At 35.3% G+C, this 25964-nt stretch overlaps 1 protein-coding gene and 1 pseudogene across 1 annotated transcript in view; both read left to right on the forward strand.

The window, feature by feature from the left end:
• The window catches only part of Chodl (chondrolectin), a 353866-nt gene that overhangs the window by 39934 nt on the left and 287968 nt on the right, over positions 1–25964 (forward strand). The gene's annotated exons all lie outside the window — the stretch shown is intronic.
• Positions 15343–15426, forward strand: LOC125617066 (annotated as a pseudogene).

A 25964-nucleotide genomic window follows, 5' to 3' on the forward strand; every position in this document is an offset into this window, starting at 1 on the left:
CTCTCTCTCTCTCTCTCTCTCTCTCTCTCTATATATATATATATATATATATATATATATATAGAGAGAGAGAGAGAGAGAGAGAGAGAGAGACTATATATATATATATATATATGGAAAATTTGAATATTGGCTTCAGGGAAATAGGAAAATGAGAGAGAGAGTCAAACACATCCCTGCTCACCTGTATGGAAGGAGTCTGGGTGTTTTCTAGGCAGATTATAGGGAAGTTTACCTTTACAATTGACACATTGCCTTCCACAGTCATCTCCTGTAGAATTCTTGCATTCAGACAATAGTTGAATAATCCTGGTAAATGTGTTTCATGATACATGGCTCAACATTTCCTCTCTCTGAAGTATTTGCATTTAAGAGTACTTTTGAAGACAAGATGATTTTCAAGAAATAAAGGAATGGATCACAAAATAGTAACATTCCAATCTTTAGCAAATTTTTCCTTTGTGCACAGTAGGTTTTCAATAAACAGTTAAATAGTTGTTAAGTGAATGGAGACCTAAAAGAGAGTAAAAAATGTGACTGCTTTTCCAACTGTCCAAAGTACAGAATAGAAGTTTTCTTTCTTTTTGTGAGGCTAACTTAGCTGGAATAAAATTTATTGGAAAAAGTACAGGTAAATTCTGAAAGTATCTGATAATTCTTCATTACATTATAAAGAATATGTTGACTGGGGTTAAACAGGTTCAGTGTCATGGAGCCACCATGAGTGAACTTGAAGTTTGAATTTGGGAGGTTTTTTCCCTCATTTTTCAACTCTTTTAAAATCCTGTGAAAATTAACATTCATATTTATCAAGCACTTATTCTTTGAAAATCTTTGTGCTAGTCCACTATGGAAATGTACTGCACAGTATAAAAAGAAGTGTAAAGAATACTCCTGTCTTAAATGAATTTATAACCTCCCCAGAGTCCCAAGACTAGCACACAGAAAATATCAGCAACCATAAAAGTATGGATTATGAATGCAAATGAGTGAGTGGCATGCCTCAGGATTAAAAGGGTTCTGAAGAACCAGAACCCAGTAAGTTAAGGGACCTTGGGGAAAGCTACACACAGAAAGAGAACCTTGAGCTAACTCCTAAAGTGAAGGTAGAGTTTGGAAACAGAAAGAAGATGTCCTAGGAAGGACAACTTGTCTATAGATGTAGAGATGCTGAGCATGGTATACTTCAGCTGGAACATGACTACAAATTGGGTAATAGGGTTAGAGTTGGAAAGAAAATAAGTTTTTTGAAATTGAAACTATATAACATCCTTAAGTTGGTGTATAATGAAATGATAGGCATTTTCCTAGAAAATTAGTCTCTGCATATCCATGCTGTGGAAACCACCAGGAAGGGGAGGAATGTTTGGGGTAGACAAATGACAGTGGTATTTGCTTACTCCCGAACTGTGAATGATGTTATGGTTATTGAATTGAATTATATGTCAAACCTATATAATAGTATATGTTTATAAAGTAGGTTAAGAAATAATCTATGTGCCAATTTTCATTCTATTATAGTATTAGTGATAGATTTCACCTGGAACTCATGCATGTATCATACTCACTAGAAATCCACTTTGAATGAAAGATGAGATCCAGTGGTGATATATTTTATTTTTCACTAAGAAGCTGTGTCTAACACCAAACACTGATAAACTTATGGTTTCTTGGAAGAAAATAGACCTTTTAATAGGAGGCCAACACATTTCAGTCAATACAATTTTACTTGTTCCAAATGGAAATAATGTTTTTTTTTTTTCTTTTCCTTTTCTGAAGTGAACGTATATTGCAAAAACAGATGCAGGATATTTTTATACATTAAACTAATGTCTGCCAGACTGCTATTGTGTACTTTCATGATATGACTATTGTCATAAAAACCTTTCAGTTCTAAGTTAGATTTCACTTCAAGTTCTCAAATTGACCATTTAATGACATTTAAAAATTTTTCTCACAGAAAAAGTACATATAAACAGTAAAGTTAAAATAATACATGAAAGAAAGTATAGCACAAAGTGCAGAAAATAGGAAAAATAACTTCCTAAAGTTCCAGAATTAGGGGTATTTCAGCACTGATGAATTTGGTAAATGGAAAGAAGGAACTGTGTAATACCCCATTAATTTTCTCTCTTACTCTTTCAACTTTCCATATTTTCAGTAGATATTGTTTCATAAATGTTTTAAACTTGGGCATATTCTTACCCATGGTTTTTCCTTCTTTTCCCCTGTTTTTATTCAAGCTATTGTAAACATCTGATTTTTTCCCTTTCATTTCTCAAAGTGTATCATTTGTACTTTTCTAACTGCAAAGCAATATTTTCATATTTTTATCCTTTTAGGGTTTTTTGATTATACATTTTTCTCAATAAATATCTTCATCTTATTTCTTCTTTCTATAATTTTCTGTGGAAATTTTTATATGCGAGGAGGGCCCAAGGGATCACAGGGAAGATGAACCTTTGTAGGGGAACCCTGTGACTCATCTTCTCCACTTACATCCCACATTCCTACAGTTATCACTCATCACTCAGTCACTTTTATCAAACTAGATGGACGGATTAGGTTACAGCTTTCATAGTCCAATCATTTTCTTGCATTAACAGGAGCTTTTGGGAGACACCTCACATCCAAACCATAATAGCCAGTCACTGTTATAAGAACTTGTCACATATTTGTTTATTTCCTCATTAAAACAGTCATGTTATACTTGACTTTTTTATACTTTTTTATATACTTTTTTTTATACTTTTTTATACTTTCTTGCTTTTCCATTATTATAATCATCTTTATCTTATAAATAAGAGGTAATATAGAAATAAAAGGTGAAGTAACTTACTAATGGTCACCCAGCTGGTAAGTGGGGGAGCCATGGGTTTAAACTCAGGTAATCCATTTGTAAAACCCACAGTCCTAATCACAGTTGCCTTTCATTTTGCTGCATTTTGTATCCATTGCCCAGAAGCTCACTCTGGCTAGGGGATGTCTGTCTCACAGAGTGCCTTAGACATAGTATAAATTTCTTCATCATAGAGACATTCAGGATTGTTCAGAAATAGTAAAAATATTAGTAACTTCAGTGACCAGTGTTAAGAATTTTCCTTGCTTACAAAGTGCATTTAATATCATTGGAACAATCAAATCTATGGGTGATACAATTGGTGAGCAAACTAGAAATATTCACACTAAATTTTCACACTTCCAGCCATGAATTGGGTTTTTACAGGCTCTCTCTTTTTTCTTTTTGCTGTGAGCTAGGATTTTTTTTTTGGAGGGGTTGGGGTCAGGGGCTGGTCTATTAGATTCAATCACAGGAGAAGAAGAAGCAGATTCTTCTAATAGCCCATATCTTAAAGTAGCACTAAAACATTGTTGTCCAATTTAACTTGGGGGATCAACTATTGATGTAATATTTCCTACTTTACATAGTGAGCTAGTAGGCGATTTCAATATCCTAAGTATAAAGGGCTAGGGACTTGGGTAATGAAGAACAGGAAGGAAATCTGAAAGTCATTATGAATTGATAGAGCTTGGCAACTGGTCAGTTGTGAAGTGCAAATATTTAAAAGAAACTGGCAAAAATGATCTTAGTGTTTTTTGATTTTGGAGAACAGATTACTTATGAAGAATGAGGAAGTGAGTATAGAAGGCGAATTTGAAAGACAGGTAGGAGAGAGACCCTATGATCCTTTTCAAGGAGTCAAAGACCTTACAATATGAATGAAAAAAAAAAAAAGGAGTTATCAGGCAAATTTCAGTTAGAAATATTTGCCAGTTCAAAAAAATTCCACAGTACATAGAAGGTGGTACAGATTCAACAGAAGATCTTTATCTTATTTTGTTTTAAAGTTAGGCTATACATTTGTGTATTCAAAATCATAATAAATGTAGGGATGCATTAGTGTGGAAGAAATTTGGGGTAGATAAGTGATAAATATGATATTCAAGGCCCCCAGAAATCAGGGAGAGGTGTGACTGAGAACACACACAGAGGAGGGGATAAAACATCTCCCATTAAAATTTTAGGAAAAAAGGATAGAAACAGACAGAAATAAACTCTGATGAGTACAGAGGGAAAGGCCAAGAGCTTGATGGTCCCAGTGCCTCAATTTCCTACTTAAGTAGGTAAAGCTGTTTGCCCAGTAGAGAAGAAAAAGAGAGGGCAGGTGAGAAATGAGAAAAGAAATTCTGAAATAGCCACTGAAAACCTGGCTATAACCAGGATTGCCAAACACAAGGGCCCCTATTTGAAGTTAAACTGCATGAATTTGTAATATGCCAAGTCTAAATAGTTCTCTGTCTTCTCTCAGTAGTGTTCACTATCCTGGGAACGGTCAGAGAAAGCTCACAGTGAGGGTAATTCAGGTTTGTCATCGTTGTGGATTAAATTGTTTGCCTTAAATCATACCTACATTTTTCTCTAATCCACTTGCATTGGTTTATCTTTCTTCCTTTTTTTTCATAAAAATACAATGTCTCCCTATAGATACATTTTAAATTCCTGCAGTTCTGATAAGCTTTACCCTGGCCTGAAATTCATCTCTCTAACCACTGGTGCCTAAATGTTATTTTTATACTTGGCTGTTTATAAACCATGATTTCAGTTTTCGGATAATTTTTTTATACTTTCTTGCTTTTCCATTTTGATAAGCTTTTTCAAATCACATTTATTGATGGAAACATTTTCTATAATTCTTGATAAAAGTTTTTCTCCTCATTTAACCCAGCCCCCAGAAAGCAAACACTCTTTATTTTTGAGTGTTTACCGTGTCAGGTGCTGTGCTAAGAGCCAAGGATTTAAAGAAAAATGAAAGGAGACACCTGTCCTTGGTGTGCTTGTAGATTGAAATGCTGTTGCTGAGGTGTGTAAGTAGAAACAACTTCAACACCACAAAAAAGTGTAACAGAGTTTCTTAAGCTCCTAACATTTTATAACTTGTGTAACAGTGGCTTGTGCTCTCATGTTGTTTAGCAACCTAGTTTGCCAAAAAAGTCCCTTCCTGTTCCTCCCACAGTACAGGTTTGCTTTTCATCAGATTTGGCTAGTTACTGCATGGGATGAACCATTTTCCCCTACTCTTCTTTGGTTCCCACCTTATCACAGTAGGCACCATGGTTTCTGCACTGAGTTTTGACATGTCTGTGCAGAAATACTGCCTCTTCTAGAATCTGTATCAATGTCTACTCATGTACCAGAGTCCTTGAGTGGTAGAGATGATTGCTGATCTACTTTGACAAGAAGACACATTTCTGTTTTTCTATTTTGGGATGCATTTATTTAGAAGAAAACCAGTGAAGGAATACAGTGGCTATCAACGTATGTGAGCATATTTTTACAGTAGCTTCTCCCCCTCATCTGCAGTTTTGTTACAGTTTGTTTTCTGTGTCAACTGGGGTCTAAAAATGTTAGATGGAAAATTCAAGAAATAATTCATAACTTTTAAATATCATTTATTGAAGCATATTACAAAAGTCCTATTTTACTGTTATTGTTTTAATCTCTTGCTATTTATTTAATAAATTAAAATGACTCTACTTGTGTAGACTCCTTCCCCACTATTCAAGAGTGCTGAGAGCCATAGCCAAGTAGGAATGACATGGCATTTTTGGTTAAGGTGACCCTGCTCAGGGATTAGGGTGGCTCCAGGTTTAGGGTGGATCCTGCTGGATTAGGGTGGCTCCAGGTTTAGGGTGGATCCTGCTGGATTAGGGTGGCTCCAGGTTTAGAATGGATTCTGCTGGGAATAGGGCATATCTTGCTGCCTCAGGCAGCTCCTTGAGTTCCCGTTGAGTTCTCACGGGGTTCTGAGAGACGCAGAGCCCGGTGAAGGGAGTGTATTTTCCCCAGAACGTGTGTAATGTAGAGTGCCACGCGCCGGTGAGAGTTCGGGAATAAAGAGTTGCTGTTTGAATCTACAAGGCTTTTGTGGTGGCTCGGTTATTTTGTGCCCAGACAGACTGTGGCACAAGAGCACAAAATGTAAGAAAAATTTTTTTAAAACATGGGCAAAGAAATGATTATTAAACATGATATTAAACAACAAAGAAAAAAAACTGATAAATTTTGTCATGGGTGGGCCTGGCTATACCGGCAATGACCTAACAGACTCCATGTCATGTAAGACATGCATCTCCCATGGGAACACCCTGCCTCTGTATGCATCAACAGTTGCTTAGCATAGTATGTTTGGCTACACAAAATGGCAACAATAAATGTAAAGCTGTTCACTTTTTGGTTCCTGTGTTTCCTGGACAATGTACCCTCTCAAAGAATGATTGCCTAGACATTAGTAACCATTCTTTAACTTGTACTCAACTAGGGTCATTTTTGACCCACTTCCCCTTCTGCTTATGGTTTTAGATCTCATCATGTTTATTTATGGTCTTGAATCATAGCAATAGCCACTTATGATTAATGTGTTTTTGGGCTATAAGAGTGGACTCAAAGCCCAGGAGGCGGGGTCAAAGAGTGTAGACTTGCAGCCTGCCCCTTGACCAGCTATCTGGTGGATCAGGACCACTGGCTGGTGAATAAAGATGGTTCCATCTCCTGCTTTAAGATTGACTCTGTGATTTATTGCAATCTTGCCATCACAATTTGATACATCACTAGAAGTAAGATCTATTTAATTAAAAACATCACATAAATTAAAGACCAAAATGCTTCAATTTGCAACTTTTCAACTTTATGTTGGTGCAAAAGCAACATGCATTCAGTAGAAACTATACTTTGCATGTTAAAGTCTGGTCTTTTGCTGGGATAGCAATATAAATTATGATAATTCTTCAGGTTTGCAGGACAGTGTAACAAGCTATATTCTCAATCAACCTTGGTATCATGAAGTAAACAATGGATACTCTATAGTGTTCTGTGCAGCCAAGCTGTTTGGTAAGTTAGGTCCAATAAATGTATTTTTGACTTAGGATATTTTCAGCTCACAATTGGTTTAAGAGGATGAAATCCTATCACAAGTTCAGGAACATCTGTAACATGGTGTTTGGTTTTATATGTCTACTTGTGTAGACTCCTTCCCCCCTATTCAATCAAATGCTAATGTAGGTGTTACCATGAAGGTATTTTGAAAATGTGATTGAAGTCCATAGTTAGTTGACTTTAGTAAAGGGGAATATCCTATGTAATAAGAATTGGCATGATTTAATCTATGAAAGGCCTAGAAAGTAGAATAGAGATTTCTCTGAAGGAGGAGAAACTCTACTCTGTGGACAAAAGTTTTGGTTTGAGAGTTCCATCTTGCCCTTACTGACAGCTTGCCCTACAGGTTCTAGACTTGGCTAACTAGTCCCTCTAATTGCATAATCCAGATCCTTGCAGTAACTCTGTTGATATATATATCTCCTAGTGATTCTATTCACCTTGATTAAAACTGACTGATACAAGCAATAGACTAGAAGAAACTGTTTCTGAAACATTTAAAATGAGATTTAGGAATAAAAAATATTAAAACAATATTCTAAAGAAAAATGGCACAGAGGTGGCAGGGTTGTAAAGGGGTGAGAGTAAAGTGAGATTATCCCTGGATAATAACAAGATGGAATTAGGGGAAAGTTACTCAAAGAGGAATTTTCATCTTATCTGAAATGTTTGAATACTCTAATATATTTAGGATTTACTGTTTAATTAAAAATATACATATATAAATATTTACAAGTTTATAAACAAACACATATGCATGTATGTACTAATATATATATTTGTGATGAAAGAGACAGATATATAGAGAAAAAGAGACTTTTCTTCTTTAATAATTTTAACTGCTTGCCTTTACTCTTTGTGCTCTCAATTAAAGTTGCAAAAAGATTATCCATGCTTTCTGTGATCTAACATTATGTCAGTCACAGGCTTCTCTATTCTTTTCCCAAATTACTCATTAGAAGAATAATTGCAAGGAATGTTTAGTGTGACAATTAAGAAAGTATTCAGGGAAATTTGTTGTTAGCGTACCAATTTTGCCCAAACTGTACCATGGTCTTAAACAGAAACTTTTGTGGGTTGGAGGGGGTAGTCAGTGACAATGGAATCTGTGTTACCTCATCAGCAGAGCATCAGCATCTAACCTCCATTTTCTGGGTTTCCTGCTGAGATCTGGATGTCAGACTTATTGATGCCTATGCCACACTTGTAAGAGTGACTGGCAATCTGTAGCTGCCATGAGTTGTGACCCATTTCTGTTGCTAGGATTTTATTCTTGGTACAAGAAATCAGCAAATGTTCTTGGACCTTTGTTTCAATGAAACATGAAATTTTTTTTTTTTGCACTTGGTAAATATATAAACAAAGGGAGTTATTTCTAGTTTGAAAAAAAAGTCACTCTATAATAAGATATGTACCCAATTTCTTAGTTTCCAAAGTAGAAATGAACATGAACTATATCAGAAACAAAACCAGGAACACAAATGTTTTTGGCAATGGACCATGATCAATTTGACAGACAATAAGAGGAGCTTCCTTTTCCTCCATTGACAGGAATGTTTTAATGTTCTTCTACCATTAATCTGACTTATTATACCTTATGATTCCTTGCAATATGAAACCTGTTCCTAGGGAGGTGAAGAATGAAGGGCAGATGATTCAAATGGCATAAGAAATATGGAATACCTACAGTTTGGACTGGTCATGGCATAGACTTGCCAGGAGAATTCAAAGGAAGTAAAACAAAGACTTCTATTAAAAGGGAATAATTGGAAAGGAAAGATTACTTTTAAGATATTTTAAAAAATATTGGATACTGGGCTGGGTTTGCAGCTCAGGTAGCATGTGTGAGGCCCTGGATTCAATTCCCAACATGAAAAAAAATCTTGAAAATTGTTCTGAGAAAAATGCCTTTAGCTTGGAAGGTGTACATAAGCAATGATGAACTCCAAACATAACCAGAAGCAGGAGACTTCTCCAGTGCAGATACTCCATTTGAGTATCTGAAAAATTGGATTAGGATCAGAGAAGAGGTAGACAAATTTTAATCCCTTACCTGTTTACTCTGAGAGACACTGTACAAAGAGATACAAATGAGCTTGTGAAAATTTATATTTTTCCCTTTTAAACTGTAATCATATCTTATGAGTAAGAAGCTGTTGCTATTTGATATGAGATATGAAAATTGAGAGTAACTAATTAAAATCAATTTTCAGTTCTTTTCAAAATGCTTATTTTAAAAGCACACTTCCTGGGCTGGGGATGTGGCTCAAGCAGTAACGCGCTCGCCTGGCATGCACAGGGTGCTGGGTTTGATCCTCAGCACCACATAAAAATTAAATAAAGATGTTGTGTCCATCGAAAACTAAAAAATAAATATTAAATCTCTCTCTCTCTCTCTCTCAAAAAAAAAAAAAAAGCACACTTCCTTAGACCAATAATTAAATTGTTTTGTTGGGACCTTGTATTCTTGATATAAGAACTGTGGAGGATGGGAAGTTATATTCCATTTATGTATAATATGTCAAAATACATTCTACTTTCATGTATATCTAAAGCGACCAAATACAATTTTTTTTTTAAAAGGACTGTGGAGTTTTTTGTTTTGTACATTTATTTGTTCTGATGTGGAAATTAGTTCTGAGTAAATGTAACTGGTAAAATAATGGCTCTTAAAGGATTACATTGTTCCTAGAGTTTTCTTTTGAGTTTTAAGGATGCTTTACCTTACCATGTTTAGAAGGGGCTGAATTATAGAGAACAGTATTTGTAGAACTATTGTATAGACTATTGGTACGTCCCTTCTGCCCCAGCTACATTTTTGCTGAGAAACATGCTTTTTCCTTTTCTACATATGACCCATTTGGCAGTGACTAGAAGTGGCAAAAGTGATAAGCAGTTAGGTAAGAATGTGGTAATTTATTGTTAGCCTCATTTTATATGAAGTGGACCAATTGAGAGTTGATTAGTTAGCTTCTACTGATCAAGTTTGAGTGTGAAAATGGATTTTAAACTGTTTCAGAGAGGTCCACTTTTGTCTAATAAGAATGACCCTTCATACCTAAAAATATTTAGTTATAGTGTTTTGTTGCTGACTGGGAATGTTTTGAATTTTCTCCATTGCCTGATAAATCAGGGTCATAACGTAAGAATCTAGTTAATGCTAAATTGGAAATATGGACTTAGGATCCTTTGCTTTCACCTTGGTAGGAGATGCTTAATGTATTTAGTAAGTGCTGTTTTGAAAGCATTTCTCAGTTTGGGAATGTTTTACTGGATGGAGAAAAGGAGAAAGTGGTCACAGATTAATTAGATTATTATTGTGTGATGTTTGAAAAGCACTTCCTGTGATACATATAACTCTATGACATGTTAAATTTAGATATGGACTTAGAATGCCTGGCTATGTAACAATTTGATTACACTTGGCTGAATTCCTCTAATTGGGAACTAATTTTGCTGGTTTTATGAATCCCCCAGGGCAATATTAGTAGCGGTCAAAATTGTGACATGTAGGAGGCATAACAACTACCCAGTGTTCATTTCCTCTTGGAAATTGTTTCTGGAAGGAAATGGAACCCTAGTTCTTAGTTGTGATTTAGCTGCAGAATAATGTTTGATAATACATCAACCTCAAGAAGTTTCCCAGCTTAAATTGTCTGGGTGAGAATAATAAAAACATACATATTTTGAAATTGCAACCTAATTCTGTCACATCCTTGGCTTTTCAGTTGGAAGTTACATATCAAACATGTATTTGAAGAAGGAATTCTAGTTAAAGATTGTGGAGAAAAGGCATTTTATCTTCATTTCTTTCACTCAGTAACTGCTGAAGAAACAATCTAATAAAAAAGCTGTATGTTTGTGGGAGAGAACAGGGAAGTGCAGAACAGGGTGAAGTTCTTCTGCATTTTCAATGAAAAAGGAAATGGCTACAATACTGTATTCTGAACTTGTCACAAACCTGCCAAATATATGGAATGTGTACTGAAGTGAGGAAGATCATGCTTATGGTGACCTATCTCATCTGATTTTGGCAGGAAATTGTAAACAAAAATGTAAGGATCTTGAAAGGGCTATTATTTGATTAAAGTGATGTGAGCCAGAGGAGAATGGACAGGCAATCTGAGAATAAAGATCATGAATCATTTGTCACACCTGAGATCCAGCTCTTGGTTAAGCAATAATGCTAGGAGAGGAAAAAGTGAACGTGGGCTATTTACAGATAACCTACAGAGCTTGACTGACAGACACTGACTTCTTAAACAGAGGCACACCCTCAGCACAAGGAAGAAAGAGATTTTGTAGAAGAGTGATTAAGACAGTACTCTAAGCATAATTCCAAAGTGCTTCACTTTTCTCTCTTTCTCACAACATTTTTAAACAAAAATATTAGACTTATCCAAAGATAAGTTATAAGTGGAAAGGGAACAATTTGAGACACATTTTGTTTTTTAAATAGAGGATAAATTGCATATAAGAAGAAAAATCAAAGGAAAATCACATATTTAAGGGAAATAGTTTTCTACATTTGGAAAAATTACAAAATTAACTCTTAAAAACTGCTATAAATCTCCTTTTATTTTAAAATTCTTTTTTAGTTTTAGATGGACGCAATACTTTTATTTTATTTATTTATTTGTATGTGATGCTGAGGATTGAACCCAGTGCCTCACGTGTGCAAGGAAAGCGCTCTTCCACTGAGCTACAACCCCAGCCCAGGATGTAACTTTTATAATGTGATAGACATCATCATCCAAAGTACATGTATGAAGACACAAATTGGTGTCAACATACTTTATATACAACCAGAGATATGAAAAATTGTGCTGTATACATGTAATAAGAATTGTAATGTATTCTGCTGTCATTTATTTATTTATTAAAAGATCAATTCGAAAAGAAACAACAACAACAAAAAAACACACAAGTGAATATTTTTAAAAAATGTAAAAAATTAGATGGAGATGAAGAGTAAACTGGTAGAATTTGAGAATTTAATAAGAGAGAAAAATAGAAATCCTGATGAGATGAAATGTTGTCTCTGGTTAGGATGTAGAAAAAGGTGAAAAGCTTATGGTTTTATCAACAAGAAACCCTACATATACTGGACATGTACCATGTATACACATGCACACACACAATTTTTAAAAAAGCTATCTTAGAGCCGTGGATGAAAAGCTGTGGTTTTGATATAAAGTGTTTCCTCAAAGCTCCTGTGTCAATGCAGCAGTAATCAAAGGAGAAATGATTATATCACAAGAGCTATAATTTAGTCAGTGGATTAATCCACTTGAATGGATTAACTGGGTGGTAACTGTAGGCAGTTAGAGTATGGCTGGAGGAAGTTAAGTCACCTGGGGAATGCAGTTGGGGTTTATATTTTGTCCCTGGTGAGTGCAGCTCCCTCTGCTTCCTGGCTGTCATTTCTTGAGCTGTATCCTGTGCCACTTCCTTGGCCTTCAAGCCCAGAGCTATGGAGTAGGTTGACCACAGGCTGAAACCATGAGTCAAAATAAACTTTTCTAAGTTGTTCTTGTTGGATATATTGGTCACAGAAATGCAAAGTTGACTGAAAGAGAAGGTTAAAGGATTATAAAGAAGTCTGAAGATTTCAGAAGGATGAGGCCTTCCTGTGTCCTATGTCAGATGGAACTGAAGGGTGCAGTTGAGCCACTTGCAGTGATTGGGGGCAGGGTAGACAGAGGAATGTCTTTTGTGGGTTGGAGAGGAAACTAGTCACATTTTGGTGAGCCAGGGAGATATCATGCCAGAGTTGAAACTGGAAGAGCACCACACATATCCAATCTTCTCTGGCCAGTATTTCTTTCATGTGGGAATATTGTGGCGTAAGTACAGATGGGGAGAAAAAAAAGTCTGAAAAAGAGAAATGGATTTGCAATCTTGAAATATCACAATTTTGACATCTCATTGTCCTGCGTTCTTCTGGTCTTACTATCTCACAGTCACAAATGCTTGTGGTCTGAGACTCAAAGCATTGTTATTTTTGGTCATTCCATTTCAAACCTTGGCCTTTGGCATTTGTCCAGTCCTAAGACACAGACACATACACACACACACACACACACACAAACACATATCTTACGCATGAGAAAGGATTCCATTAGGGATGGGGCATTGAGTTCAATCAGAAGTTAAGCTGTTTGGGACATGTTGATAGCTCAGTTCCCTCTGGTGGGACTTTAGGAGTAAACCAAGAAGTCTAAGGAGACCTCTAATTTATTTCAGCCTAGGCTTCAATTTCCTGTGCTGTCATGGGGCTCATATGTTTGATCTGTTGAATCTGCCTTGGAACAGACAGGTAACATCTATAGCTGGACTCAGTTCAATTGTGCCTTCAGGCACTTTGAAGATGAGGCAAGGGTCTTCCTTCAGGAGGGGAGAAGGACAGAGCACCAAACTTCAATACTGGGAGTATTTAATAATAAAGAACCATGGAATTTCAAAACTGTAAGACTGTAAATCTATGAAATATCATAACTTCAAAGTTATAAGTAATAAAATTCTGTATATATACACACAATTCAGATAATGGATTTAGCAGACTAACTTTACAGTAACTCTAAAAATATATTAAAGAATTTGTAGGATAAAAAGAGAAGCATTCAGGAGTTATTTTAGCATCTAAAATGAAACAAAACTAAAACCCAATTTAGAATTAAAAAATTTGAAATAAAAAATATTTGATGAGTTTACATTAGCTAGGACACAGAAGAAAAATGTATCAGTGAACTTAATTATGAGTCAAAAGAAACAATCCAGGGGCTGGGGATGTGGCTCAAGCGGTAGCGCACCACATACCAACAAAGATGTTGTGTCCACCGAGAACTAAAAAATAATATTAAAAAAAAAATTCTCTCTCTCTCTCTCTCTCTCTTAAAAAAAAAAAAAGAAACAATCCAGCTTAAAGCACAGAGAAGAATAAAAAGATTGAAGAAACTGAAGAAAATTACTACTTTCATATAGAGTATAATCTGTCATTACTTTGTATTGATTTATTCTGAGAGCATCAGTAACCTGTGGGAAAATTGTAAGTAGTCTGACTTGTAATTTTATTCTAATTAGTAGGAATACTAGGAAAGACAAGAGAGAAAATGGTACAGAGCAATGGTTAAAGAGATGATGACTATATATCTTAAAAAATATTAAGAAAGATGTAAACCTGGAAATCCAAGAAGGGTGACCATAGCAGAATAATTACTAGGAAAACCACTTTCAGGTACTTCATGGTTGAATTGCTAAAAACCAAAGATTTAGAGAAAAATCTCATAGGTGTCTGGAAAAGTTAGACATATTAGTATAGAGTAACAATGGTGAGAATGACGTCTGTCTTTCATCTGAAACAATGAAGGTCAGAAGATTATGGAACAGCATTGTTAACAAAGATCAGTGGAGTAGAAGAAAGGAAAGGGAGGCGGGATGTCATAGGAAAGACAGTAGAATGAATCTCACCTAGCTTTCTCATGTATGTACATGAATATGCCACAGTGAATCTCACCATAATGTCTATCTACAAGATACAAATTAAATAGCAGAAAGTTCAGTAGACTAGAGAGAAGGGAACAGGGGAAAGGAGGAAGGGAGGAAAGGGGAAGTACTGGGGACTGAATTAGAACATATTAGATTCCATGCTTTTATGATTATGTCCAAATGAATCCCAATGTTATGTATAACTAAAAGGAACAATTAAAAAAAGAAGATGAAAGGTTAACATGGAGTTATATATCCAGAAAAAAATACCCTGTAAAAATGAGGCATAATATAGATTTAGGATAAAGGAAACTCAGGGGAATTTATTTCCAGTTGAATTGTCCTATAAGATATGCTAAAGGAATTTCTTCTGGTTGAGGAGAAATGACACCAGATGAAAACTTGGACCTATAGGAGAGATTATGGGCGTCTGTAAATAATCAATATATGGGGACTGTAAATGGCCATGTTTTAATCTTAAGAAAATTGAGTGTTTAAAGCAATAATAAAATAACTTATTTTAAGATATATGTTGAAATAAAATATATGTCCATGTAACCTGAAGAATGAGATGGAAGTAAATGGAATTGTAAATAATAGCAAATAAGTGTATAATATTCACTTGAAGTACACTATAATGTGTTAAAGAAGGCTATTGTAACCCCTAAAGCAAACATTAAAAATATCATAGACATAGCTAACTATTCCATTAAGAAAATAAAATACTCTAAATGCTCAATACTAAAACCAAAAGATGAAGAAAACAAGTACCAAAAGACTAAGAAATACAGTGGACAGAAAAATCAAATAGCAAATGATAGGCTAAAACCCAACTATATCAATAACTACTTTAGAAGTAAATGGATAAAATATGAAATTAAAATATAGAGATTGTCTGACAATTTAAAAAGTAAGACCAGATGTTTTTCAGTTCATAAGCATGATGACTGGGTATTCATGTCATCTAAACCTTGTTATGATGTTAGCACATGATCCAGCTGGCATTTAAAACAAAACAACAACAGATTAATTTATAAATTAACCAATTTATTAGGAAGAAATAACATTCTTACACGATTATTCATCTAATAAGAAAATTTCAAAATACAGCCTAAATGGGAATAAGAGATAAGCCATAAGCCTAGTTGAAAATTTTAACATTCTTGTGATTGATAATTTTACATGCTAATTTGACTGGGCCCAGAGGTACCCAGATATCTGGTTAAACATTACTGCTGGCTATGTCCATGCTGGTGTATCCTGAAGAGATCAGTATTTGAATTAGTGGACTGAAAAACTCAGTTTACCCTGCTCAGAACAGGTGGGCAACCAATCTTTTGAGGGCTTGACAGGACAAAAAGACAGAAGAAGGAAGAATTTGTTTTTCTTTTACCTGACTGCTTGAGTTGGGACCTCAGACTTCTCCTGGACTTGACTGGACTTATACCATCAGTTCTCATGATTCTCAGGTCTTTGTATTTGGACTAAAACTTACATTATTGGTTTTCCTAGTTCTCAGGCCTTCATACTCAGGATGTAACTGTACTACCATTTTTCCTGGTTCTCCAACTTGCAGATATATGCCATGAGACCTCTCAGCCTCCAAAATTACATGAGAAAATTCCCCATAATCTCTCTCAATATATCCCTGTCTATCTATCTATCTATCTATCTATCTTAGGTCTTTCAGGTGTTTTGAAACACCTTAATTAGATAGCTTATAGATGCTATAATTTTTTTATTTCTTACATATATGACAATAATGGAATGCATTACAATCATAATTATCTATTCACAACACCATTTTTCGTAACTCTGCATATAAAGTAGGTAAATTATTGGTCACAGTTTTACAGGACAGTAAGTGTAAGATCAAGGTGCTGGAAGAGAGTTTCTGGTAAGAGCCTGCTCCCTGGTTTGTCTTCTTGCTGTGTCCTCATGTGGTGGAAATTGTGAATGAGGCCCCTCGGCTTATTTTATAAGGGCATTAATCTTATTCACAAGGTTCTGTCCTTATACCTAATAATTCCTTAAAGCCTTCACACATCCTAATACTGTCAACCTGGGAGTTAGGACTTCAAAATACGATTTTTTTTGGTGTGTGTGGAGGGGGTGGTACACAAACACTGAGACCATAACATATACAAAAGGTCCCAAACTTATGATGCTTTGACCAAGTTTTTACTTTATCATGGTACAAAAGTGATATGTATTCAATAGAAACTATGCTTCAGATTTTGAATTTTGATCTTTTCCTGTCTTTCAATGCTGGATGGTGGCAGTGAGCTGCATTTCTCAGTCATTTACATGATCTACAGAGTGAACAACTACTCTATATTGTACTGTGTTGCTATGCTATGGTGTTTGGTAGGTTAGGTATATTAAATGCATTTTCAACTTATTAAAAGTTTATTGTAAAGAAACCCCAGTGTAAGTCCAGGAGCATTTGTGTGTGTGTGTGTGTGTGTGTGTATGTGTGTGTGTGTATACACATGCACACATGCATGCATGTGTATATTCTATTATTTCTGTTTCTTTTGAAAAACACTAACTTGTACATTCCTTTTATGAATAACCGATAGAACTATTAGACAAAATATCAATACATCTAGAGAAGATTTGAATAGCACTATAAATCAATTTGACCTAATTGATATTTACCGAACACAGAATATACATTCTTTTTATGTGCACCTGGAGTGTTCACTAAAATAAACCATATGTAAGGTCATAAAACAATTCTTTGTAAATTTCAAAGGATTAAAGTTACAGCACATACATTTCTTGATCTCAGAAAATTTAATTAGAAATCTCCACAAAATGAAATAACCAGAAATTCCAAAAATATCTGGAACTAACAATATGCTTTCTAAACATAATGTAGTTAAATTTATCAAAGAGGAATTGGAAAATACTTTGAGTTGAATGATAGTTAAAATATAACATATTGACATTTATGGGAAGTAGTAAATTGTTTGCAAAGATTGGCTGTAATAATGTGTGTTTTAGTCAGCCTTTTCACTATTGTGGCTAAAAGATCTGACCAGAACAATTTTAGAGGAGGAAAAGTTTATTTAGGAGCGCATGGTTTCAGAGTTGTCAGTCCAGCTCCATTCCTCAGGGCTCGAGGTGAGGCAGAATATAGGCAGAAGACTGTGGCAGAGGGAAGCAGCTCACAGGATGAGCAGAAAGCAAAGAGAGATTCCACTCACCAGATACAAAATATATACCGCAAAGGCAAGCCCCCAAGTACCCACCTCCTCTACTACACAGTATCTACTTTCAGTTACCATTCAATTAATCTCATCAGGGATCAATTCACTGATTAGGTTAAGGATATAACTCAATCATTTCTCCTCTGAAAGTCTTGTATTGTCTCATACATTTCGGGGACACCTCACATCCAAACCATAACAATGTGTCTCATCCCTTTGTGAATGCTCTTTTTGCAATATGACATTGCTTCTCCTCCTATCAAGAAGTGGAATTAGTTTCCACTCTCATATTGGGTTGGCTGTGTGATATGCTTCCTTAACTACAGAGTGTGGCAGAAGTGATGTTGTGAGGCATCTGATCCTAGGTGAAGTACATCTTTTCTTGTGTCAATGTAACTGGAGATTATCACACGAAGAAGCTAAAGTTGGCCCCTTGAGGATGACAGACAAGGTAGGGTCAAAAATGCAGTCGAAGTTTGGTTCCACAGTTTGGCTATTGTTAATTGAGTTGCTATAAACATTGATGTGGCTGCATTACTATAGTATGCTAATTTTAAGTCCTTTGGGTATAGATCAAGGAGTGAGATAGATGGCCTTCAATAGATGAATGGATAAAGAAACTATGGTACATATGCACAATGGAATATTACTCAGCATTTAAAGAGAATAAAATTATGGCATTTTCAGGTAATGGATGGGGGTGGAGAATATAATGCTAATGAAAGTAAGCCAATCCAAAAAAAAAAAAAAGGCTGAATGTTCTCTTTGATAAGTGGATGCTGATTCATAATGGAGGAGGGAATGGGAAAAATGGAGGAACTGTGATTAGGCGGCAAAGGGGAGGGAGGGGAGGGAAGGGGGCATGGGGACAGGAAAGATGGTGGAATGAGATGGACATCATTACGTACATGTATGACTGTACATATGGTGCAACGCTACATCGTGTACAATCAGAGAAGAGAAGTTGTGCTGCAATTGTGTGCAATGAATCAAAATGCATTCTGCTGTCATATATACCTAATTAGAATAAATAAATAAGTAAATATATAAAAATAAATAAATAAATATCACCAAACAAACAAACAAACAAATTCCCTGGAAGGTCAGCACCAACTACTAAACATGTGAATCACGTGAGGTGTGGTCCTCTTAGGGACCCAGCTCCAGAAATCCATCCACACAAATGGTATCATGGAAGAGGAATCATTGATCTGAACTCAGCTCAAATTATTGGTTCCCAGGATCATGCACAAATAAAATAGTTGTAATTTCCAGACATTAAATAGAGTTATTTAATATGTAACTCTAGGTAATGGATACAGAAATAGAAACCAAGAAACAGGATACCTCTATAAAGAAATCCAAAATATGTGGCATTGGTTTTGGTACTGGTCAGCAATAAGTAGTTGAAAGAGTGGTGGAGATAGGAGAATGTGAATAGAATATTGGAAGTTTGAAAAATCATGACTTGTCTCATGTGTTAGTTAAGACATTGTCAAAATTCTACTTGAGCCAAGTTGCAAAAGATAGGAAATGACTCTAGCCATGGAGATTATCAGGAAAGATTATACATTTAACAACTGGTTTCTTTTGCTTATACATAGTAAGTATGGATGGGTGGGGGGAGGGGGGAGAGGAAAGAGAGAGGAGAATTAAGGAGCAGGGTATTCAGTTTGCAAGCAAAACTTAAAGGAAATAATATTGGAAGTGTCTTTTTTTTTTTTTTTGGTACCAGTGATTGAAAACTCAGGGGCACTGGACTACTGAACCACATTCCAAGCCCTATTTTGTATTTTATTTAGAGACAGAGTCTCACTGAGTTGCTTAGTGCCTTGCTTTTGCTGAGGCTGGCTTTGAACTCCAGATCCTCCTATCTCAGCCTCTAGAGCAGCTGGGATTACAGGCATGTATCTCTGTGCCTGGCCATGGAAGTGCTTTTTTTTTTTTATTTCAAGGTTAAAAAAATAGCTATTAGATATTTTGCTAAGACCTACAAAATATTTGGGATAGTAGACTCAGCTAGACAAATGGGATTCAAAGAATTATAAGGAATTGACTCACAGTATTCTAATGCATGATGCAAAGTTAATAGGAGAAGAGATAGAGTTGTTTTATGTCTTCACTTGAATAATACTGACATGGCTGAATATAATTGACAAAACATCAAACTGTACATAGAAAATTGGTATCTTTTATCATCTGTAACCAATATTTTCCCAAACATAAAAGAATATTATAGGTATGAAAACCACATGAACTAAAAATAAAAATATACCTTGACCAGAAATTTCATGAGAACATGTAATCTTAGAGATGGAAAAGAACAAAGACCCCAAAATGAATGTGTCATACATTCTACTAAGAAAGACTGACAAAAGATAAATGATCTATTATTGGTGAATGTGAAAAAGGGAAGAGAGTAAATAGAATAGAAAACATTCAAAGATATAAAAAATCCCAGCCCTCCTTGTCTGTCAAAGGAAAATGGAACTTTTTTTTGTTAATTTATTATGCTGAAGATTTTAATTTTTTTCTTTTTTAAAAATTCTTTCAATTTTCTCTATATCCACTTGATATTATTTTTTATAACTAAATATTGCCTGCTAAGGTATTCTAAACAAAATAGCAATTTTTCTTCTATGAAGTTTTTAGCCTATTGCACCAATTGAATCAATGTTCAGCCAGTTTAAAAATAATTATAATTCTTTTCTTTCCCCTTAACCCACCTTACTTGCCTGAAGTCATGGATTAAACCCTCAGGATTATTATCCTGAGGGTTCACTTCATGATTGTAGGTGGCATTCAGTGCATGATTAAATGGCTACTCTTGATCTCCTCTTGTCTATCTCTAAGAAACTTTGCTGGAGAATAAAATATTTCCTTAGTAGGGTTGTGCTATTATTGTCATAGCTGTAAATGCTATCTGATTGTTCTACTCCTTGCTTGTAATCTTAAACCTGACTTTAAGCTCTTCTGTTATATTACTTTTCTTTCCTCTCGGAAACACTTACCTTTAATCTCCAGGAGAGTCTTAGGCAGATTCAATTAAAACTCTGCACGATGACTCTGTAGACAGACACCAGGGGACAGCTAATGCACAAGCCACCAGAGCAGCTTATCTTAGAATTGCCAAATAAACCAGAAAATCATATAACGAGTGGATTCAATCTAACAGGTAGGTTTCAGAGTAGCTGAAGTTTTGAATTGCACTTGGAAATGATGTGCTTTAGGGCAAAGTTTGTTGAATTTTGGGAATAGGATTCTATAAAAACCTGAAGTGTGGTGAGGCAAAGCAGAGGAGGATATAGATGCCATACCTGGCCTGTTCAGTTACTAATTGTATGGTTAGGTGTCTTCATATTTTTATTTGTCAAATAATTTCTGGTGCTGTTTTAAGGATTAAACAAAGGGTGTCTCTGAAAAGAACTTTAGATATATGTTAAAGACAAGCCAACTATTTGCTTAATCTAATGCCCTTGATCCACGAATAAAAAGATACAAAGATTTTGGGGAGTTAATTCATCTGCCATTGAGCCTTTTTAAAGGTATTCTTGGAGTTTGTGAGATACAAATAAGTGAATCAAAAAGAAGGGCTTCCACCCTCCTAATCTTTTTTTTTTATATCCTGTTTGGACTAGTATAACAAAAACACCATAGACTGGGTGGTCTATAAGCAACAGAAATTTATTAATCATAGTTCTGAAGAATGGGAAGTTCAAGATTGAAGTGCTGGCCAGCTCAGTGTGTGCTGAGGGTTGGCTTCCTGGTTTATAGTTAGTTATCTTCTCATTCTGAGCTCTGAGCATGCAAGGTGGAAACAGTAATGGAGCTGTCTTTTGGGGAGCCGTATTGAGGGCTCTGCCTACTTGCCTACAAGACTTAATCACCTCTCCAAGGCCCCATCCTCAAGTGCCATCATATTGGGGATCAGGTTTCAATTCATGAGTTTTGCTGGGACACAAGTGTTCAGACTATGGCAATCAGATATTTGAGAATTGTCCTGACATTTTCTCTCACTCACCCACCCTCATCCTCCCTCCAACCAATCATGATGCCTTATCAACTGTGCCTTGGAGATCCCTGGAATCCACTTGATGTGCTCCATCTTGACTTCTGCTACCATGTTTAAGCTATACCCACATCCCACATCTCACTCTATTTCATTCTCTGCACTTTCAGAATTGTTTTAATTAAATAAATGTTGGATTATGTAACTTTTCAACTTGAAATCTTTCAATGCTCCCCCATCCCAGAAAGATCAGTTTCAGCTTCTTATGCTCTTCTTTCATGCTCCAGAATCTTGTTCTTAATTCCTTCTTGTCTTCATCTTTACTAATTCTCCTCCATGCTTTGTTCTTTAAGCTTTAGGGAACCATATGGGGTAGGCTATTACAGTGTCGTAAAATAAATTCACCTGTGAAGAGACCATGGATTATAGAAATTAGAAAAAGTTTATTTTATTATAACCTTAGCTCAAAAGTCAATTTGGATGTCTCAGATTCTATAAACCAGAATGTCTTTATCTTCTGTTCAATAACCTCAGAGCCCCAAAGGGCTTAAGCTGTTAAAAATAGATGATTTTGCAAGGAAAAAAAAAGCCGCATTATAAAAATAATTTAAAAATATTTTAGTGTAAACTTCTGGTTTTTAAATCTAGTCAAATAAAACTTGGTATTGTCAGAATCCTAAATATTGTTTATGAAAAAAAAAAAAAAAACCTTTGGGCTTGGAAATTTCTGCCTGACTTTACCTGTTAGGTAGCTAAATTCTTATAAATATGCCTCCAAACTGGGACTTCAAAAGGTTATCTGAGGGCTGGGGCTGTGGCTCAAGTGGTAGCGCGCTCGCCTGTCGCTCGCCCGGGTTCGATCCTCAGCACCACATACAAACAAAGATGTTGTGTCCACCGAGAACTAAAAAAATAAATAAATATTAAAAAAAAAAAAGGTTATCTGATTTAATTTTTTTCTTTTGGTGACAGAGAAATGCCTTCAATTAATTCAGATTGTTATTGATGTTTCCAAGAAATTTTACAACATTTTTTTGGCAGTATACTCCAAAGTTTCAGCATCAAGGCCAAGAATATCTTCCTTATGCCTAATCAGGCTCTCTCCCCCTTTTTCTAATTTTAACTTGTTTCCTCTCATGGTTTCCTTGATCAAGATGAAGAGTAGCTATTTTTTTGGTCACTAGGATACCTGACATACATTTTTTTTCCCCGTAGGTGTTCCTTTTCCAAACTAAATGATCCCAGTGCCTTTAATCTTTTCTCTAAGTAACAGTTTTCTATTATTTACATATTATTTTTCCCCGTTTTTAAGACCCTATCAAATTTCTTCATATTCTTTGAAATTGAAAAGACAAACATAGGACACAGTATTCTATTAGCATCAGATCATTGCCAAAAACAAGTAGAATGTTGCTGCCTGACTCTTGGCAAGGTGCACTATTGTGAATATACCCTGGTATTCAGTTTCCCGCCTTCCAATAACATTATCTTCAAAAGCATTTGTTCAGTGTCTGTGTGAAGGGCCAGCTTGCAAAAGTATCAAAAGAAATTCAGATGCTCATCTGTTCCCATCAGACTTGTGGTAGGAATAGGCATCCAGTGTGTAAGCCAGAGAGCTGCAAATAAGAAAGACTATAAACCAAAATTAAGATTTTTGTCAGTGAAGGTTAATGAAAAAATAGGAATCTAAGATGATGTTTTTTTTTTTTTTTGTCTTAAATGGCTGGAAATAAATACAAAAAGAGAACAACACAATAAAAGCAGGTTTATTTAGCATCAAGCCTTCCATATAGATAGGAAAATTCACTCTGTTCCTTAATTGTGTGGGAAATGCACATGGATCTTTCAGTGACAAAACTAAAGGTCCTTTCCTGGTTCAGAATGGTTAGGGTGTTTCTTCTTTTGTGAGTTTGGGGGACTTGCCTGATGTGCCCATCTTCTCTGGATGACACTACTCTATTCCATGGCTATGTTTCCTCTTCTGAAGTCTTTGCAACTTGTTCTTTCTGTTTGCCTTCCAAAGATAAAAAGACAGGCTCCTTTATGTGTATGTCATTACCCTCACTAAAAGGAAATAAGCAAATGGTAAGATCTTTAAAAAGTAGGGAGAAGGTACATAAATTACTAAAAGGGACCAATGTGCTACAAAATGTTTCCTCCTTCATTTTTCTCCTGAGTATCAGGCATTCCAAATCTCTTGTGTCTTTCTGATTAGCCTAGAGGTCACCAAGATCAGGTCATCAACTTAATATAGAAAAATGGTGAATCTCTGGCTTATGTGGGAAATGTGTGTTTCTGAGACTTCTCCATCAATTGTACTGTGTTCACTAGGTTTGTGGTCTTATTTCCTCAGTAATCCTCAGTGTATATAGATGTGTGATATTGTGAGCATTAAGTTTAAGGAACTCTCTTTTCTGAATTAGCCACTTGGAATTTAGAAAAGATCTGGAAATTTTATATTCTACTCTGACATTCGATTAAAATCCTGTGTAACATTTTGATTATGTGTATTGACTTTAGAAAATTCTCCCTTATCTAATAAAGATGAAGACAATAAAAAAATGAACAAAGAGGCATAGACTATAACACTTATTACAAGTAAGGCAAAAATCAAACATAAATAATACAAGTTTAACTCACTCAGGAAATTACCTCCTTTCCTCTTTTAATTTCTAAATGTTAACAGACTGAGTCAATTGGCATTTATATTTGTTATTTAGAGAAGTCAGGTCTTACCAGGGAAAAAGAGACAAAATTATTTTCCTATATATTCATTTTTAGGGGTTTGAATGTTATTTTGAAATGGGTTTAAATTAAAAAGGTGATTCAATGTTCTAACAAATATGTTAAGTACAATCATATTTATGAATTTTCAGGAAATAAAAATATAATTACTATCTTTTGAAAGAGATTAGAGACTCTGCTATAAAGTATTATTTAAAACTTGTTATCAGCATTGACATCGTCACTGGTGAGTGGTGCCTAGGAGAGCCCATGGCTTTGTGGAGAAGAGTTGACAGATCTTTCCTGAGTTGGGCCACATAGCAGGGTGTATATAATGTGTGCATTTGCTGTCCCAGATGCTTTTGCTGGAACCCTGCAGATAATCCTTCATCTTTATCTACTCTTTTGTGGCTCAAATATAGTAATTGCTCTGTTTCAATCCAAGAGGCCTTGGAATCTTAGAACTGAAAGATCAGACTCTGGAACTGGAGGAGACATTAGAACACAAGTAAACCAAAGAGTTCTTTAATATATAAGGTCAGCTGAGACCAAAGCAGCAGCAGCAACAAGAACAACAACAAAACAGACAAAATTTTTCCTTTCTCAGGGTTCCACTATAAAACATTAGAGAGAGAAGCATGAAGTTCTGGTCTACTGACATCTAGCCAAAGCCTGGCTTTCCTCTACCAACTGACTTGCAAGTTTCACCTTTGTTTATTTAGTGACAAATATGTGCATGGAGGACTAATAAAGACTGTCAATCATATTTACAAAGAAAGCATTTCCACTAATAATTGATTTTTCAGTACAAGTTTCACCTCTGAAAATCCTCTTGAAATAACGTTATTCAATTCAATCATTCCCTTGAGCTTGTTTTTACATCTATCTAATATATATATATATATATATATATATATATATATATATATATATATATATATATATTTCCTTCCTTTCCTCTGAATTACTACATCATTAGTTAGTGTTAGTAATTATTTTCAGCTATTTTAGGTGTACACAATTTGTTTCTCTGAATAGAAATTAGGGTCAGATGGGTGTGAGCCTTCTACCTGTCTTAAATCTTCCACTATCTAAACCTGTTAGATTCTCCAACAAAAATATATTCCCTGTGTACATACTGAATAAAAGATACAGAAGTCATATTAAAAATATATTTTGTCACTTATGATTAGAAATCTAATAAGTTTAAACTGAAATTATCTGTGTGGGTCTAGGGATGTGCCTCAGAGGTATCATGTTTGCTTAACGTGAGCAAAGCCCTGGGTTCTATCCCTAGCATCATGGGGGAAGAAAAGAAATTAGCTGTGTGATTAATTTTGCATAAGTATAGATATATTGCTATTCAGTTCATCTCTGATCTCTTTCCAACTCAGGCTTTCAGCCCCTTCTCATCAGATTTTCTAGATTTCTCTATGTTGACAGAAAACAAAGGGTTAAGCCTATCACAAGGGTCTTCAAAAGACCCAGCATACCACAATCACTGTGGGTGTCCAAGTTTATTGGATTAAGAATATTTTGTGAAAGTTGACAAAAACTGTCTCTTATAGTTCACCTGAATATTTCTGTATAAAAA

Source organism: Marmota marmota, unplaced genomic scaffold (genome assembly GCF_001458135.2).
Source record: "Marmota marmota marmota unplaced genomic scaffold, marMar, whole genome shotgun sequence".
Lineage (NCBI taxonomy): Eukaryota > Metazoa > Chordata > Mammalia > Rodentia > Sciuridae > Marmota > Marmota marmota.